The 16,246-nt window shown below is 45.4% G+C and overlaps 6 non-coding genes across 6 annotated transcripts; all 6 read right to left on the bottom strand.

Annotated features, from left to right (window-relative positions):
• Positions 1-2,398: 2,398 nt before the first annotated feature.
• On the bottom strand, positions 2,399-2,492 carry LOC127676392 (small nucleolar RNA SNORD116). Its single transcript, XR_007975871.1, has one exon. It is a non-coding gene; the product is annotated as a small nucleolar RNA SNORD116 (small nucleolar RNA).
• Positions 2,493-5,043: 2,551 nt separating this feature from the next.
• Positions 5,044-5,137, bottom strand: LOC127676440 (small nucleolar RNA SNORD116). The gene has a single exon (XR_007975918.1). It is a non-coding gene; the product is annotated as a small nucleolar RNA SNORD116 (small nucleolar RNA).
• A 2,552-nt stretch (positions 5,138-7,689) lies between these two features.
• On the bottom strand, positions 7,690-7,783 carry LOC127676377 (small nucleolar RNA SNORD116). Its single transcript, XR_007975858.1, has one exon. It is a non-coding gene; the product is annotated as a small nucleolar RNA SNORD116 (small nucleolar RNA).
• A 2,549-nt stretch (positions 7,784-10,332) lies between these two features.
• Positions 10,333-10,426, bottom strand: LOC127676391 (small nucleolar RNA SNORD116). The gene has a single exon (XR_007975870.1). It is a non-coding gene; the product is annotated as a small nucleolar RNA SNORD116 (small nucleolar RNA).
• Positions 10,427-12,977: 2,551 nt separating this feature from the next.
• Positions 12,978-13,071, bottom strand: LOC127676425 (small nucleolar RNA SNORD116). Its single transcript, XR_007975903.1, has one exon. It is a non-coding gene; the product is annotated as a small nucleolar RNA SNORD116 (small nucleolar RNA).
• Positions 13,072-15,624: 2,553 nt separating this feature from the next.
• On the bottom strand, positions 15,625-15,718 carry LOC127676424 (small nucleolar RNA SNORD116). Its single transcript, XR_007975902.1, has one exon. It is a non-coding gene; the product is annotated as a small nucleolar RNA SNORD116 (small nucleolar RNA).
• Positions 15,719-16,246: the final 528 nt, after the last annotated feature.

Here is a 16,246-nt window from a genome sequence, read left to right as displayed (position 1 = left end):
CTGCTTCGTGTCCCTAAAGCACAGGGCACAAACCGTACCGTTCCTCACAGCTCTACCAAGACCTGAGCACATTGAGTTCCTGGAGCAAATTCATGTGTTCCTTACCTTTTCTCTAAGGTACCCTTGAGCAAGGCAGCAACAGTTAGCCAGTTCATCGGATGATCAGTGCGGTGCCATGACCAGTCAACCAATGTTGGTGTGTTCATTTCTTCTGAGTGTCACCACGGGCCCTTGCTGGAAAGGAATGCCACCCTGTGAAGACAGCAAGAGCACATGCCGCCATTTTAGTGGGACCCATGCAAAGCAAGAATGAAGATGAGCTTACTGAGTCCTTTGGGCTTGTCAGATTTTACAGAAACCCATAACACTCCTGCTCTTGTCAACCTGTAGGCTTCCTCCATACACATAGGGGCTATGTGTCCACTCTGACCTCGGCTGGGGACATAGCACGCCCTTTGTTATCAAGTGCTTGCTGGGCCTTCACCTCCATCCAAGGCCTTAAGGATGAAATGTGAGCTGCTCCACTGATGAACCACAAATTCCAAGATGACCTGAACACCAACCTACTCGACAACAGTTCTCTACTATATTAACAAGAAATTAAGGGCACATGATACAGCATGTAGCAAGAAAATTGCACTAACATGGGCAATCACACTTCTGCTTCAGTATAAAAGGTGAGAATGTGGAGTCGGCTCTGGGGAAGTTCACCACAAATATGTCCTTTCAGGGATGTCGATCTGGCCCACATAAGTATCTTCCATCATGGCTCTTATCCTACTCTGACTTCTTCAACTGGCTACTGGAATGAGGCAGAAAATAAACAAGTAAACTGATTCTGCTTTCAAGCTCATAAGTAGCAGGCTTTACTGGCCCTGGAACAACATATCTCTCTGACTCTCTGTATCTCTCTCTCAATATTTTTTTCTAGCTCTCTCTCCGTCTTTGTCTCTGTCTCTTGGTGTGTGTATGTTATGAGTGTGTGTGTATAGAGGTGCGTATGTGGGGTTTTGTGGGGGGGTGTTTGTCTTTGTTTCTTTGTGTGTGTTTCTGTGTGGCTCTCTCACTTTCCTTGATAAGCTCTCAGTGGTGGTTTCATGCCTCTTTGGTCCATCTTTTGTCTTCTCTTTTGTCTCTTGTGAATAGTTCGTCTTTCATGGGACCACCATAGTTTATCTGCTATGCAATGATTTTTCCTTGCTGAAAAGAATTATCACGACAAACCCCTCAGTAGCACCAACAGAGGCATGCCACATTGGGACTTAGATCCTCTAATCCATGGTGCAAATTGACTCATGGCCATAAATTTAATCAACTATGCAACCTCCATTTAAAAATTCCAGTTTTTCTTTGAAAGTGCCAATGAACATTGGTCTCAAGCTAGGTTTCAAGGATATCCTCAGACCCATTGAGCATTTCCTCCTATGAACAGCTAGCAATTGGCTTTAAGGTAGATTTAAATCACTATCTCAGAAAATATAATAGTACCATGATCCATGAGTTTGTAGTTTTGAAGGAATATCATTCCGGTATTTTCTCATAAGCCTACCATTGTGAGCAGATCTCAAGGATCTGTAACTTTGACATTGTGAAGGAGGCCTGGAACAATGTGGAAAGATATCAAGGGATATCTCAAACACCCAATTTAATGGATATCTCCACCACACAATTTAAGACAAATGCATTCATTAAATGTGGAGGTTCCTGCCCAATCTCCCTCCACACATCAATTTCAGTCACAGGTCTGCAAATCTCATGCTTTGACTTGAGTCCACCAACGGCTCATGAATCCAGGGACATAAGGAATTGTGTCAATCAGGTGGAACCTTCCAGGAGACATGTCTAGCATCATCTCTAATTGATCAATCTTGCCCTATTTCTAAGCTATTTGCGTGGGAATTTTGCAGACTTCAGGCCAAAAAGTCCACTCTTGTCCACTTTAATCTTCCACAGTCTATAAAAGTGCCCAAGCTATGCTACTCCATCAGGCTACACTTCTCCTGCAGCCTGCACTCCATTGTCTCTCTGCCTGGCAACACAAGTGTGTTATCATTCATGTCAGCATTTCAGAAAAGCCTCAAACCCATATGAAGAGCCAAACTTTGGTGCCAAACCTATTCCTTCTGCTTCAAATTCCAGTGTCCTTTAGGGCTGCACAACACTCCTTGAGCAAGCGGCTCTACCTTCTAAGTCCCTGCCAAGAATGTCATCAAAAGCAACGGGAGGAAGCCACAAGAACAAAAGGGCCTGCCATGTCCTCGGCCATGGTTTCCTGAGGAGTAGGACAAGCACATACCCATTTTTAGTGTGTCTGGCTAAAGCCCGAGGAAGCAAGGGCAAAGGGGTGCTTGGCCTGCCTGTTTCTGATGCCCATAGGACCTGGAGGACCCCAGGTGCCGGACCTCAGTTTCGATGAGAGTTGCGGTACTGAGTTTTCACTCATTTTGTTCAGCTTTTCCAAGGAATGTTTGACTGAGAATCATCATCGATCCAAGCACTCTGCAGTGCCTTTCACAAAGACCTTGTGGGTACTCTGGAGTGCTTGGGTGTTGGGAGAGCAAGGAACTGCCGGCCATTGCCCATTCATTTCTAGGGATCAATCAATCGGCCTAAGCTCCAAACAAGGGAGAACCAGAGGCCCTAATCCTGCTTCGTGTCCCTAAAGCACAGGGCACAAACCGTACCGTTCCTCACAGCTCTACCAAGACCTGAGCACATTGAGTTCCTGGAGCAAATTCATGTGTTCCTTACCTTTTCTCTAAGGTACCCTTGAGCAAGGCAGCAACAGTTAGCCAGTTCATCGGATGATCAGTGCGGTGCCATGACCAGTCAACCAATGTTGGTGTGTTCATTTCTTCTGAGTGTCACCACGGGCCCTTGCTGGAAAGGAATGCCACCCTGTGAAGACAGCAAGAGCACATGCCGCCATTTTAGTGGGACCCATGCAAAGCAAGAATGAAGATGAGCTTACTGAGTCCTTTGGGCTTGTCAGATTTTATAGACACCCATAACACTCCTGCTCTTGTCAACCTGTAGGCTTCCTCCATACACATAGGGGCTAAGTGTCCACTCTGACCTCGGCTGGGGACATAGCACACCCTTTTTTATCAAGTGCTTGCTGGGCCTTCACCTCCATCCAAGGCCTTAAGGATGAAATGTGAGCTGCTCCACTGCTGAACCGCAAATTCCAAGATGACCTGAACACCAACCTACTCGACAACAGTTCTCTACTATATTAACAAGAAATTAAGGGCACATGATACAGCATGTAGCAAGAAAATTGCACTAACATGGGCAATCACGCTTCTGCTTCAGTATAAAAGGTGAGAATGTGGAGTCGGCTCTAGGGAAATTCAGCACAAATATGTCCTTTCAGGGATGTCGATCTGGTCCACATAAGTATCTTCCATCATGGCTCTTATCCTACTCTGACTTCTTCAACTGGCTACTGGAATGAGGCAGAAATCAAACAAGTAAACTGATTCTGCTTTCAAGCTCATAAGTAGCAGGCTTTACTGGCCCTGGAACAACATATATCTCTGATTCTCTGTATCTCTCTCTCAATATTTTTCTCTAGATCTCTCTCCATCTTTGTATCTGTCTGTTGGTGTGTGTATGTTATGAGTGTGTGTGTATAGAGGTGCGTATGTGGGGGTTTGTGGGGAGGTGTTTGTCTGTGTTTCTTTGTGCGTGTTTCTGTGTGGCTCTCTCACTTTCCTTGATAAGCTCTCAGTGGTGGTTTCATGCCTCTTTGGTCCATCTTTTGTCTTCTCTTTTGTCTCTTGGGAATAGTTCGTCTTTCATGGGACCACCATAGTTTATCTGCTATGCAATGATTTTTCCTTGCTGAAAAGAATTATCACGACAAACCCCTCAGTAGCACCAACAGAGGCATGCCACATTGGGACTTAGATCCTCTAATCCATGGTGCAAATTGACTCATGGCCATAAAATTAATCAACTATGCCACCTCCATTTAAAAATTCCAGTTTTTCTTTGAAAGTGCCAATGAACATTGGTCTCAAGCTAGGTTTCAAGGATATCCTGAGACCCATTTAGCATTTCCTCCTATGAACAGCTAGCAATTGGCTTTAAGGTAGATTAAAATCACTATCTCAGAAAATATAATAGTACCATGATCCATGAGTGTGTAGTTTTGAAGGAAGATCGTTCCGGTATTTTCTCATAAGCCTACCATTGTGAGCAGATCTCAAGGATCTGTAACTTTGACATTGTGAGGAGGCCTGGAACAATGTGGAAAGATATCAAGGGATATCTCAAACACCCGATTTAACGGATATCTCCACCACACTATATAAGACAAATGCATTCATTAAATGTGGAGGTTCCTGCCCAATCTCCCTCCACACATCAATTTCAGTCACAGATCTGCAAATCTCATGCTTTGACTTGAGTCCACCAACGGCTCATGAATCTAGGGACATAAGGAATTGTGTCAATCAGGTGGAACCTTACAGGAGACATGTCTAGCATCATCTCTAATTGATCAACCTTGCTCTATTTCTAAGCTATTTGCATGGGAATCTTGCAGACTTCAGGCCACAAAGTCCCCTCTTGTCCACTTTAATCTTCCACAGTCTATAAAAGTGCCCAAGCTATGCTACTCAATCAGGCTACACTTCTCCTGCAGTCTGCACTCCATTGTCTCTCTGCCTGGCAACACAAGTGTGTTATCATTCATGTCAGCATTTCAGAAAAGCCTCAAACCCATATGAAGAGCCAAACTTTGGTGCCAAACCTTTTCCTTATGCTTCAAATTCCAGTGTCCTTTAGGGTTGCACAACACTCCTTGAGCAAGCGGCTCTACCTTCTAAGTCCCTGCCAAGAATGTCATCAAAAGATACGGGAGCAAGCCACAAGAACAAAAGGGCCTGCCATGGCCTCGGCCATGGTTTCCTGAGGAGTAGGACAAGCACATACCCATTTTTAGTGTGTCTGGCTAAAGCCCGAGGAAGCAAGGGCAAAGGGGTGCTTGGCCTGCCTGTTTCTGATGCCCATAGGACCTGGAGGACCCCAGGTGCCGTACCTCAGTTTCGATGAGAGTTGCGGTACTGAGTTTTCACTCATTTTGTTCAGCTTTTCCAAGGAATGTTTGACTGGGAATCATCATCGATCCAAGCACTCTGCAGTGCCTTTCACAAAGACCTTGTGGGTACTCTGGAGTGCTTGGGTGTTGGGAGAGCAAGGAACTGCCGGCCATTGCCCATTCATTTCTAGGGATCAATCAATCGGCCTAAGCTCCAAACAAGGGAGAACCAGAGGCCCTAATCCTGCTTCGTGTCCCTAAAGCACAGGGCACAAACCGTACCGTTCCTCACAGCTCTACCAAGACCTGAGCACATTGAGTTCCTGGAGCAAATTCATGTGTTCCTTACCTTTTCTCTAAGGTACCCTTGAGCAAGGCAGCAACAGTTAGCCAGTTCATCGGATGATCAGTGCGGTGCCATGACCAGTCAACCAATGTTGGTGTGTTCATTTCTTCTGAGTGTCACCACGGGCCCTTGCTGGAAAGGAATGCCACCCTGTGAAGACAGCAAGAGCACATGCCGCCATTTTAGTGGGACCCATGCAAAGCAAGAATGAAGATGAGCTTACTGAGTCCTTTGGGCTTGTCAGATTTTACAGACACCCATAACACTCCTGCTCTTGTCAACCTGTAGGCTTCCTCCATACACATAGGGGCTATGTGTCCACTCTGACCTCGGCTGGGGACATAGCACGCCCTTTGTTATCAAGTGCTTGCTGGGCCTTCACCTCCCTCCAAGGCCTTAAGGATGAAATGTGAGCTGCTCCACTGATGAACCACAAATTCCAAGATGACCTGAACACCAACCTACTCGACAACAGTTCTCTACTATATTAACAAGAAATTAAGGGCACATGATACAGCATATAGCAAGAAAATTGCACTAACATGGGCAATCACACTTCTGCTTCAGTATAAAAGGTGAGAATGTGGAGTCGGCTCTGGGGAAGTTCACTACAAATATGTCCTTTCAGGGATGTCGATCTGGCCCACATAAGTATCTTCCATCATGGCTCTTATCCTACTCTGACTTCTTCAACTGGCTACTGGAATGAGGCAGAAAATAAACAAGTAAACTGATTCTGCTTTCAAGCTCATAAGTAGCAGGCTTTACTGGCCCTGGAACAACATATCTCTCTGACTCTCTGTATCTCTCTCTCAATATTTTTTTCTAGCTCTCTCTCCGTCTTTGTCTCTGTCTCTTGGTGTGTGTATGTTATCAGTGTGTGTGTATAGAGGTGCGTATGTGGGGTTTTGTGGGGGGGTGTTTGTCTGTGTTTTTTTGTGTGTGTTTCTGTGTGGCTCTCTCACTTTCCTTGATAAGCTCTCAGTGGTGGTTTCATGCCTCTTTGGTCCATCTTTTGTCTTCTCTTTTGTCTCTTGTGAATAGTTCGTCTTTCATGGGACCACCATAGTTTATCTGCTATGCAATGATTTTTCCTTGCTGAAAAGAATTATCACGACAAACCCCTCAGTAGCACCAACAGAGGCATGCCACATTGGGACTTAGATCCTCTAATCCATGGTGCAAATTGACTCATGGCCATAAATTTAATCAACTATGCCACCTCCATTTAAAAATTCCAGTTTTTCTTTGAGAGTGCCAATGAACATTGGTCTCAAGCTAGGTTTCAAGGATATCCTCAGACCCATTGAGCATTTCCTCCTATGAACAGCTAGCAATTGGCTTTAAGGGAGATTTAAATCACTATCTCAGAAAATATAATAGTACCATGATCCATGAGTTTGTAGTTTTGAAGGAATATCATTCCGGTATTTTGTCATAAGCCTACCATTGTGAGCAGATCTCAAGGATCTGTAACTTTGACATTGTGAAGGAGGCCTGGAACAATGTGGAAAGATATCAAGGGATATCTCAAACACCCAATTTAATGGATATCTCCACCACACAATTTAAGACAAATGCATTCATTAAATGTGGAGGTTCCTGCCCAATCTCCCTCCACACATCAATTTCAGTCACAGGTCTGCAAATCTCATGCTTTGACTTGAGTCCACCAACGGCTCATGAATCCAGGGACATAAGGAATTGTGTCAATCAGGTGGAACCTTCCAGGAGACATGTCTAGCATCATCTCTAATTGATCAATCTTGCCCTATTTCTAAGCTATTTGCGTGGGAATTTTGCAGACTTCAGGCCAAAAAGTCCACTCTTGTCCACTTTAATCTTCCACAGTCTATAAAAGTGCCCAAGCTATGCTACTCCATCAGGCTACACTTCTCCTGCAGCCTGCACTCCATTGTCTCTCTGCCTGGCAACACAAGTGTGTTATCATTCATGTCAGCATTTCAGAAAAGCCTCAAACCCATATGAAGAGCCAAACTTTGGTGCCAAACCTATTCCTTCTGCTTCAAATTCCAGTGTCCTTTAGGGCTGCACAACACTCCTTGAGCAAGCGGCTCTACCTTCTAAGTCCCTGCCAAGAATGTCATCAAAAGCTACGGGCGCAAGCCACAAGAACAAAAGGGCCTCCCATGGCCTCGGCCATGGTTTCCTGAGGAGTAGGACAAGCACATACCCATTTTTAGTGTGTCTGGCTAAAGCTCGAGGAAGCAAGGGCAAAGGGGTGCTTGGCCTGCCTGTTTCTGATGCCCATAGGACCTGGAGGACCCAAGGTGCCGGACCTCAGTTTCGATGAGTGTTGCGGTACTGAGTTTTCACTCATTTTGTTCAGCTTTTCCAAGGAATGTTTGACTGGGAATCATCATCGATCCAAGCACTCTGCAGTGCCTTTCACAAAGACCTTGTGGGTACTCTAGAGTGCTTGGGTGTTGGGAGAGCAAGGAACTGCCGGCCATTGCCCATTCATTTCTAGGGATCAATCAGTCGGCCTAAGCTCCAAACGAGGGAGAACCAGAGGCCCTAATCCTGCTTCGTGTCCCTAAAGCACAGGGCACAAACCGGACATTTCCTCCCAGCTCTACCAAGACCTGAGCACATTGAGTTCCTGGAGCAAATTCATGTGTTCCTTACCTTTTCTCTAAGGTACCCTTGAGCAAGGCAGCAACAGTTAGCCAGTTCATCGGATGATCAGTGCAGTGCCATGACCAATCAACCAATGTTGGTGTGTTCATTTCTTCTGAGTGTCACCACGGGCCCTTGCTGGAAAGGAATGCCACCCTGTGAAGACAGCAAGAGCACATGCCGCCATTTTAGTGGGACCAATGCAAAGCAAGAATGAAGATGAGCTTACTGAGTCCTTTGGGCTTGTCAGATTTTACAGACACCCATAACACTCCTGCTCTTGTCAACCTGTAAGCTTCCTCCATACACATAGGGGCTATGTGTCCACTCTGACCTCGGCTGGGGACATAGCACGCCCTTTGTTATCAAGTGGTTGCTGGGCCTTCACCTCCATCCAAGGCCTTAAGGATGAAATGTGAGCTGCTCCACTGATGAACCGCAAATTCCAAGATGACCTGAACACCAACCTACTCGACGACAGTTCTCTACTATGTTAACAAGAAATTAAGGGCACATGATACAGCATGTAGCAAGAAAATTGCACTAACATGTGCAATCACACTTCTGCTTCAGTATAAAAGGTGAGAATGTGGAATCGGCTCTGGGGAAGTTCACCACAAATATGTCCATTCAGGGTTGTCGATCTGGTCCACATAAGTATCTTCCATCATGGCTCTTATCCTACTCTGACTTCTTCAACTGGCTACTGGAATGAGGCAGAAATCAAACAAGAAAACTGATTCTGTTTTCAAGCTCATAAGTAGCAGGCTTTACTGGCCCTGGAACACCATATATCTCTGACTCTCTGTATCTCTCTCTCAATATTTTTCTCTAGCTCTCTCTCCGTCTTTGTCTCTGTCTCTTGGTGTGTGTATGTTATGAGTGTGTGTGTAGAGGTGCGTATGTGGAGGTTTGTGGGGGGCGGGGTTGTCTGTGTTTCTTTGTGTGTGTTTCTGTGTGGCTCTCTCACTTTCCTTGATAAGCTCTCAGTGGTGGTTTCATGCCTCTTTGGTCCATCTTTTGTCTTCTCTTTTGTCTCTTGTGAATAGTTCGTCTTTCATGGGACCACCATAGTTTATCTGCTATGCAATGATTTTTCCTTGCTGAAAAGAATTATCACGACCAACCCCTCAGTAGCACCAACAGAGGCATGCCACATTGGGACTTAGATCCTCTAATCCATGGTGCAAATTGACTCATGGCCATAAATTTAATCACCTATGCAACCTCCATTTAAAAATTCCAGTTTTTCTTTGAGAGTGCCAATGAACATTGGTCTCAAGCTAGGTTTCAAGGATATCCTGAGACCCATTGAGCATTTCCTCCTATGAACAGCTAGCAATTGGCTTTAAGGTAGATTTAAATCACTATCTCAGAAAATATAATAGTACCATGATCCATGAGTTTGTAGTTTTGAAGGAAGATCGTTCCGGTATTTTCTCATATGCCTACCATTGTGAGCAGATCTCAAGGATCTGTAACTTTGACATTGTGAAGGAGGCCTGGAACAATGTGGGAAGATATCAAGGGATATCTCAAACACACGATTTAACGGATATCTCCACCACACTATTTAAGACAAATGCATTCATTAAATGTGGAGGTTCTTGCCCAATCTCCCTCCACACATCAATTTCAGTCACAGGTCTGCAAATCTCATGCTTTGACTTGAGTCCACCAATGGCTCATGAATCCAGGGACATAAGGAATTGTGTCAATCAGGTGGAACCTTCAGGAGACATGTCTAGCATCATCTCTAATTGATCAACCTTGCTCTATTTCTAAGCTATTTGCGTGGGAATCTTGCAGACTTCAGGCCACAAAGTCCCCTCTTGTCCACTTTAATCTTCCACAGTCTATAAAAGTGCCCAAGCTATGCTACTCAATCAGGCTACACTTCTCCTGCAGCCTGCACTCATTGTCTCTCTGCCTGGCAACACAAGTGTGTTATCATTCATGTCAGCATTTCAGAAAAGCCTCAAACCCATATGAAGAGCCAAACTTTGGTGCCAAACCTATTCCTTCTGCTTCAAATTCCAGTGTCCTTTAGGGCTGCACAACACTCCTTGAGCAAGCGGCTCTACCTTCTAAGTCCCTGCCAAGAATGTCATCAAAAGCTACGGGAGGAAGCCACAAGAACAAAAGGGCCTGCCATGGCCTCGGCCATGGTTTCCTGAGGAGTAGGACAAGCACATACCCATTTTTAGTGTGTCTGGCTAAAGCCCGAGGAAGCAAGGGCAAAGGGGTGCTTGGCCTGCCTGTTTCTGATGCCCATAGGACCTGGAGGACCCCAGGTGCCGGACCTCAGTTTCGATGAGAGTTGCGGTACTGAGTTTTCACTCATTTTGTTCAGCTTTTCCAAGGAATGTTTGACTGAGAATCATCATCGATCCAAGCACTCTGCAGTGCCTTTCACAAAGACCTTGTGGGTACTCTGGAGTGCTTGGGTGTTGGGAGAGCAAGGAACTGCCGGCCATTGCCCATTCATTTCTAGGGATCAATCAATCGGCCTAAGCTCCAAACAAGGGAGAACCAGAGGCCCTAATCCTGCTTCGTGTCCCTAAAGCACAGGGCACAAACCGTACCGTTCCTCACAGCTCTACCAAGACCTGAGCACATTGAGTTCCTGGAGCAAATTCATGTGTTCCTTACCTTTTCTCTAAGGTACCCTTGAGCAAGGCAGCAACAGTTAGCCAGTTCATCGGATGATCAGTGCGGTGCCATGACCAGTCAACCAATGTTGGTGTGTTCATTTCTTCTGAGTGTCACCACGGGCCCTTGCTGGAAAGGAATGCCACCCTGTGAAGACAGCAAGAGCACATGCCGCCATTTTAGTGGGACCCATGCAAAGCAAGAATGAAGATGAGCTTACTGAGTCCTTTGGGCTTGTCAGATTTTATAGACACCCATAACACTCCTGCTCTTGTCAACCTGTAGGCTTCCTTTATACACATAGGGGCTATGTGTCCACTCTGACCTCGGCTGGGGACATAGCACGCCCTTTGTTATCAAGTGCTTGCTGGGCCTTCACCTCCATCCAAGGCCTTAAGGATAAAATGTGAGCTGCTCCACTGCTGAACCGCAAATTCCAAGATGACCTGAACACCAACCTACTCGACAACAGTTCTCTACTATATTAACAAGAAATTAAGGGCACATGATACAGCATGTAGCAAGAAAATTGCACTAACATGGGCAATCACGCTTCTGCTTCAGTATAAAAGGTGAGAATGTGGAGTCGGCTCTAGGGAAATTCAGCACAAATATGTCCTTTCAGGGATGTCGATCTGGTCCACATAAGTATCTTCCATCATGGCTCTTATCCTACTCTGACTTCTTCAACTGGCTACTGGAATGAGGCAGAAATCAAACAAGTAAACTGATTCTGCTTTCAAGCTCATAAGTAGCAGGCTTTACTGGCCCTGGAACAACATATATCTCTGATTCTCTGTATCTCTCTCTCAATATTTTTCTCTAGATCTCTCTCCATCTTTGTATCTGTCTCTTGGTGTGTGTATGTTATGAGTGTGTGTGTATAGAGGTGCGTATGTGGGGGTTTGTGGGGGGGTGTTTGTCTGTGTTTCTTTGTGCGTGTTTCTGTGTGGCTCTCTCACTTTCCTTGATAAGCTCTCAGTGGTGGTTTCATGCCTCTTTGGTCCATCTTTTGTCTTCTCTTTTGTCTCTTGTGAATAGTTCGTCTTTCATGGGACCACCATAGTTTATCTGCTATGCAATGATTTTTCCTTGCTGAAAAGAATTATCACAACAAACCCCTCAGTAGCACCAACAGAGGCATGCCACATTGGGACTTAGATCCTCTAATCCATGGTGCAAATTGACTCATGGCCATAAAATTAATCAACTATGCCACCTCCATTTAAAAATTCCAGTTTTTCTTTGAAAGTGCCAATGAACATTGGTCTCAAGCTAGGTTTCAAGGATATCCTGAGACCCATTGAGCATTTCCTCCTATGAACACCTAGCAATTGGCTTTAAGGTAGATTAAAATCACTATCTCAGAAAATATAATAGTACCATGATCCATGAGTTTGTAGTTTTGAAGGAAGATCGTTCCGGTATTTTCTCATAAGCCTACCATTGTGAGCAGATCTCAAGGATCTGTAACTTTGACATTGTGAAGGAGGCCTGGAACAATGTGGAAAGATATCAAGGGATATCTCAAACACCCGATTTAACGGATATCTCCACCACACTATTTAAGACAAATGCATTCATTAAATGTGGAGGTTCCTGCCCAATCTCCCTCCACACATCAATTTCAGTCACAGATCTGCAAATCTCATGCTTTGACTTGAGTCCACCAACGGCTCATGAATCTAGGGACATAAGGAATTGTGTCAATCAGGTGGAACCTTACAGGAGACATGTCTAGCATCATCTCTAATTGATCAACCTTGCTCTATTTCTAAGCTATTTGCGTGGGAATCTTGCAGACTTCAGGCCACAAAGTCCCCTCTTGTCCACTTTAATCTTCCACAGTCTATAAAAGTGCCCAAGCTATGCTACTCAATCAGGCTACACTTCTCCTGCAGCCTGCACTCATTGTCTCTCTGCCTGGCAACACAAGTGTGTTATCATTCATGTCAGCATTTCAGAAAAGCCTCAAACCCATATGAAGAGCCAAACTTTGGTGCCAAACCTATTCCTTCTGCTTCAAATTCCAGTGTCCTTTAGGGCTGCACAACACTCCTTGAGCAAGCGGCTCTACCTTCTAAGTCCCTGCCAAGAATGTCATCAAAAGCTACGGGAGGAAGCCACAAGAACAAAAGGGCCTGCCATGGCCTCGGCCATGGTTTCCTGAGGAGTAGGACAAGCACATACCCATTTTTAGTGTGTCTGGCTAAAGCCCGAGGAAGCAAGGGCAAAGGGGTGCTTGGCCTGCCTGTTTCTGATGCCCATAGGACCTGGAGGACCCCAGGTGCCGGACCTCAGTTTCGATGAGAGTTGCGGTACTGACTTTTCACTCATTTTGTTCAGCTTTTCCAAGGAATGTTTGACTGAGAATCATCATCGATCCAAGCACTCTGCAGTGCCTTTCACAAAGACCTTGTGGGTACTCTGGAGTGCTTGGGTGTTGGGAGAGCAAGGAACTGCCGGCCATTGCCCATTCATATCTAGGGATCAATCAATCGGCCTAAGCTCCAAACAAGGGAGAACCAGAGGCCCTAATCCTGCTTCGTGTCCCTAAAGCACAGGGCACAAACCGTACCGTTCCTCACAGCTCTACCAAGACCTGAGCACATTGAGTTCCTGGAGCAAATTCATGTGTTCCTTACCTTTTCTCTAAGGTACCCTTGAGCAAGGCAGCAACAGTTAGCCAGTTCATCGGATGATCAGTGCGGTGCCATGACCAGTCAACCAATGTTGGTGTGTTCATTTCTTCTGAGTGTCACCACGGGCCCTTGCTGGAAAGGAATGCCACCCTGTGAAGACAGCAAGAGCACATGCCGCCATTTTAGTGGGACCCATGCAAAGCAAGAATGAAGATGAGCTTACTGAGTCCTTTGGGCTTGTCAGATTTTATAGACACCCATAACACTCCTGCTCTTGTCAACCTGTAGGCTTCCTCCATACACATAGGGGCTATGTGTCCACTCTGACCTCGGCTGGGGACATAGCACGCCCTTTGTTATCAAGTGCTTGCTGGGCCTTCACCTCCATCCAAGGCCTTAAGGATGAAATGTGAGCTGCTCCACTGCTGAACCGCAAATTCCAAGATGACCTGAACACCAACCTACTCGACAACAGTTCTCTACTATATTAACAAGAAATTAAGGGCACATGATACAGCATGTAGCAAGAAAATTGCACTAACATGGGCAATCACGCTTCTGCTTCAGTATAAAAGGTGAGAATGTGGAGTCGGCTCTAGGGAAATTCAGCACAAATATGTCCTTTCAGGGATGTCGATCTGGTCCACATAAGTATCTTCCATCATGGCTCTTATCCTACTCTGACTTCTTCAACTGGCTACTGGAATGAGGCAGAAATCAAACAAGTAAACTGATTCTGCTTTCAAGCTCATAAGTAGCAGGCTTTACTGGCCCTGGAACAACATATATCTCTGATTCTCTGTATCTCTCTCTCTCAATATTTTTCTCTAGATCTCTCTCCATCTTTGTATCTGTCTGTTGGTGTGTGTATGTTATGAGTGTGTGTGTATAGAGGTGCGTATGTGGGGGTTTGTGGGGGGGTGTTTGTCTGTGTTTCTTTGTCCGTGTTTCTGTGTGGCTCTCTCACTTTCCTTGATAAGCTCTCAGTGGTGGTTTCATGCCTCTTTGGTCCATCTTTTGTCTTCTCTTTTGTCTCTTGTGAATAGTTCGTCTTTCATGGGACCACCATAGTTTATCTGCTATGCAATGATTTTTCCTTGCTGAAAAGAATTATCACGACAAACCCCTCAGTAGCACCAACAGAGGCATGCCACATTGAGACTTAGATCCTCTAATCCATGGTGCAAATTGACTCATGGCCATAAAATTAATCAACTATGCCACCTCCATTTAAAAATTCCAGTTTTTCTTTGAAAGTGCCAATGAACATTGGTCTCAAGCTAGGTTTCAAGGATATCCTGAGACCCATTGAGCATTTCCTCCTATGAACAGCTAGCAATTGGCTTTAAGGTAGATTAAAATCACTATCTCAGAAAATATAATAGTACCATGATCCATGAGTGTGTAGTTTTGAAGGAAGATCGTTCCGGTATTTTCTCATAAGCCTACCATTGTGAGCAGATCTCAAGGATCTGTAACTTTGACATTGTGAAGGAGGCCTGGAACAATGTGGAAAGATATCAAGGGATATCTCAAACACCCGATTTAACGGATATCTCCACCACACTATTTAAGACAAATGCATTCATTAAATGTGGAGGTTCCTGCCCAATCTCCCTCCACACATCAATTTCAGTCACAGATCTGCAAATCTCATGCTTTGACTTGAGTCCACCAACGGCTCATGAATCTAGGGACATAAGGAATCGTGTCAATCAGGTGGAACCTTACAGAAGACATGTCTAGCATCATCTCTAATTGATCAACCTTGCTCTATTTCTAAGCTATTTGCGTGGGAATCTTGCAGACTTCAGGCCACAAAGTCCCCTCTTGTCCACTTTAATCTTCCACAGTCTATAAAAGTGCCCAAGCTATGCTACTCAATCAGGCTACACTTCTCCTGCAGCCTGCACTCATTGTCTCTCTGCCTGGCAACACAAGTGTGTTATCATTCATGTCAGCATTTCAGAAAAGCCTCAAACCCATATGAAGAGCCAAACTTTGGTGCCAAACCTATTCCTTCTGCTTCAAATTCCAGTGTCCTTTAGGGCTGCACAACACTCCTTGAGCAAGCGGCTCTGCCTTCTAAGTCCCTGCCAAGAATGTCATCAAAAGCTACGGGAGGAAGCCACAAGAACAAAAGGGCCTGCCATGGCCTCGGCCATGGTTTCCTGAGGAGTAGGACAAGCACATACCCATTTTTAGTGTGTCTGGCTAAAGCCCGAGGAAGCAAGGGCAAAGGGGTGCTTGGCCTGCCTGTTTCTGATGCCCATAGGACCTGGAGGACACCAGGTGCCGGACCTCAGTTTCGATGAGAGTTGCGGTACTGACTTTTCACTCATTTTGTTCAGCTTTTCCAAGGAATGTTTGACTGAGAATCATCATCGATCCAAGCACTCTGCAGTGCCTTTCACAAAGACCTTGTGGGTACTCTGGAGTGCTTGGGTGTTGGGAGAGCAAGGAACTGCCGGCCATTGCCCATTCATTTCTAGGGATCAATCAATCGGCCTAAGCTCCAAACAAGGGAGAACCAGAGGCCCTAATCCTGCTTCGTGTCCCTAAAGCACAGGGCACAAACCGTACCGTTCCTCACAGCTCTACCAAGACCTGAGCACATTGAGTTCCTGGAGCAAATTCATGTGTTCCTTACCTTTTCTCTAAGGTACCCTTGAGCAAGGCAGCAACAGTTAGCCAGTTCATCGGATGATCAGTGCGGTGCCATGACCAGTCAACCAATGTTGGTGTGTTCATTTCTTCTGAGTGTCACCACGGGCCCTTGCTGGAAAGGAATGCCACCCTGTGAAGACAGCAAGAGCACATGCCGCCATTTTAGTGGGACCCATGCAAAGCAAGAATGAAGATGAGCTTACTGAGTCCTTTGGGCTTGTCAGATTTTATAGACACCCATAACACTCCTGC

Source organism: Apodemus sylvaticus, chromosome 1, assembly GCF_947179515.1.
Source record: "Apodemus sylvaticus chromosome 1, mApoSyl1.1, whole genome shotgun sequence".
NCBI lineage: Eukaryota > Metazoa > Chordata > Mammalia > Rodentia > Muridae > Apodemus > Apodemus sylvaticus.
The sequence above is the reverse complement of the archived record's forward strand: the minus strand, read 5'-3'. Positions and strand labels throughout refer to the sequence as shown.